Source organism: Mizuhopecten yessoensis, unplaced genomic scaffold (assembly GCF_002113885.1).
Source record: "Mizuhopecten yessoensis strain PY_sf001 unplaced genomic scaffold, ASM211388v2 scaffold715903, whole genome shotgun sequence".
Taxonomy (NCBI): Eukaryota; Metazoa; Mollusca; class Bivalvia; order Pectinida; family Pectinidae; genus Mizuhopecten; species Mizuhopecten yessoensis.
Genome location: NW_018479849.1, coordinates 27150 through 30336, shown reverse-complemented (window position 1 = coordinate 30336; position 3187 = coordinate 27150).

Genomic DNA, 3187 nt, shown 5'->3' with positions numbered 1-3187 from the left:
ACCACCAAATGTCTAATATAACACTTGACACCACCAAATGTCTAATATAACACTTGACACCACCAAATGTCAAATATAACAGGTGGCACCACCAAATGTCTAATATAACACTTGACACCACCAAATGTCAAATATAACACTTGACACAACAAAATGTCAAATATAACACGTAACACCATCAAACATCAAATATAACACGTGGCACAACAAAATGTCAAATATAACACGTAACACCATCAAACATCAAATATAACACGAGGCACCACCAAATGTCAAATATAACACCAAATTTCACATACAAAACCTGGCACCGACTTATATTACTATACCATGCGTCACCAGAAAAAGTCAAAAATAACACGTGTACCACCAAATGTCAAATATAACACTTGACACCACCAAATGTCAAATATAACACGGGTACCACCAAATGTCTAATATAACAATTGACACCACCAAATGTCAAATATAACACCAAATTTCACATACAAAACCTGGCACCGACTTATATTACTATATATAACATGTAACACCTCCAAATGTCAAATATAACACGGGTACCACCAAATGTCTAATATAACAATTGACACCACCAAATGTCAAATATAACACTTGACACCACCAAATGTCAAACATAACAGGTGGCACCACCAAATGTCAAATGTAACATTCAACACTACCACACGTCAATTATACCATGTAAAACTATGATACTTAAAACATACAATGTTAAATTATAATGAATACCAAATGACAACACCAGATGTTGTATATATCATATGTCACCACTAGATGTGTTGAATATACCATGTGACATCTCCAGTTGTAAAATATACCATGTGACACCTCCAGTTGTAAAATATACCATGTGACACCTCCAGTTGTAAAAGAAACCATGTGACACCTCCAGTTGTAAAATAAACCATGTGACACCTCCAGTTGTAAAATATACCATGTGACACCACCAGATGACAAATATACCATTTGACACCACCAGATGACAAATATACCATGTGACACCAAAATATGTTGAATATACCATGTGACACCACCAGAAGACAAATATACCATGTGACACCACCAGACGACAAATATACCATGTGACACCACCAGATGACAAATATACCATGTGACACCACCATATGACAAATATACCATGTGACACCAAAATGTGTTGAATATACCATGTGCCACCACCAGATGACATATATACCATGTGACACCTCCAGACGACATATTTACCATGTGACACCACCAGATGACAAATATACCATGTGACACCAAAATGTGTTGAATATACCATGTGACACCACCAGATGACATATATACCATGTGACACCACCAGATGACAAATATACCATGTCACACCACCAGATGACACATATACCATGTGACACCACCAGACGACAAATGTACCATGTGAAACCACCAGATGACAAATATACCATGTGACACCACCAGATGACAAAAATACCATTTGACACCACCAGATGACAAAAATACCATGTGACACCACCAGACGACAAATATACCATTCTGTACTTCAACACGTCGAAATCACCAAGTGGCACCAGCCACAATATACTAAACATCGAAACACCTTTAGATATCCAATTAAAACATGTAAAATTGCCAGATGTTTTAAGATACCACTTGACATCAGTACATAACAAAATATCTATTCATATCATTATTAGTCAACCAATAAATGTGACGATGCTTCATGGGTCTTTTCCGTGAGCCTGTTGCATTTGGCCATCATATAAGTATGTTCTCAGAGCGCATTAAACACGACATTGTATGGCAGTGGTTGTCTAACACATATGTCCTGACCGTAATAAATCTGTATGAATTATTTAGTAGTTATTGTGCCACTCTCAGACTATTAGTTTGACAATACGGTCGACAGCCAGTACGTGTAGAAATAATGAACACTGTATGTGCGACTCGTGTGTGTTTTGCGTGTCATAAACAAAGACCAATCAACGTAAGTTTTCTATCGATCCATTGTCTCGTTTACCTGTAATCTATTGCACACTCGACTTTTACCAATAGCTGCCTTGATCATGCACACGTGTATTTTGCATATACATATTACATATTGAAAAGATGTAACTTAGCCCTATCAAGTGACTGAGAGTTCCATTGGTCCAATGGATTGGTAGTTATAGTGTAACTCGGTCTGAAATGAGCAATAAAATGTAAATACCAAAATGTCCTGTGAAAATTGTCCTATCCAATTTCCTGCTAAATAAGAAAATGAAAGGTGTTCGGCGACAAGGCCTTCAATTTACCCGCAAGTTAAAGGGCTTACTCGCTGGTTATGGTGCACGCTTACATCAAACTATTAGAAGGAACCCGGAAGTCGCTGATTCATTAAATAGCAAATTATGCAATGCAACTTGTTTCTATATATGAATATATCAAATGCAACGTAACAGTCGATTACTAGTTACGTTACTTACAGTACCTGTTATTGTAATATAAAATGTAATATAAAGCTGATAACTCCAGGGTGACGCCAACGTTTGATGCAAAAGTATGCTGTAAGATCCATTGAAGAGCTCAGTGTCAGGGGGTGGGGATCGCTGTTAGGGTTTGGCGAGTGTCAGGAAAGAAGATCGCTGTTAGGGTTGGGCCGAGTGTCAGGAAAGAAGATCGCTGTTAGGGTTTGGGCCGAGTGTCAGGGATGGGGATCGCTGTTAGAGTTGGGGCCGAGTGTCAGGGATGGGGATCGCTGTTAGGGTTTGAGTCGAGTGTCAGGGGTGGGGATCGCTGTTAGAGTTAGGGCCGAGTGTCAGGAAAGAAGGATTGGGGCCGAATGTTAGGGATGGGTCTCGGTGTTAGGATTGGGCCGAATGTTAGGGATGGGTCTCGGTGTTAGGATTGGGGCCAAATGTTAGGGATGGGTCTCGGTGTTAGGATAGGGGCCGAGTGTTAGGGATGGGTCTCGATGTTAGGGTTGAGGCCGAGTGTTAGGGGTTGGTATCGGTGTTAGGATTGGGGCCGAATGTTAGGGATGGGTCTCGGTGTTAGGGTTGAGGCCGAGTGTTAGGGATGGGTCTCGGTGTTAGGATAGGGGGCGAGTGTTAGGGATGGATCTCGATGTTAGGGTTGAGGCCGAGTGTTAGTGGTTGGTATCGGTGTTAGGATTGGGGCCGAGTGTTAGGGATGGGTCTCGGTGTTA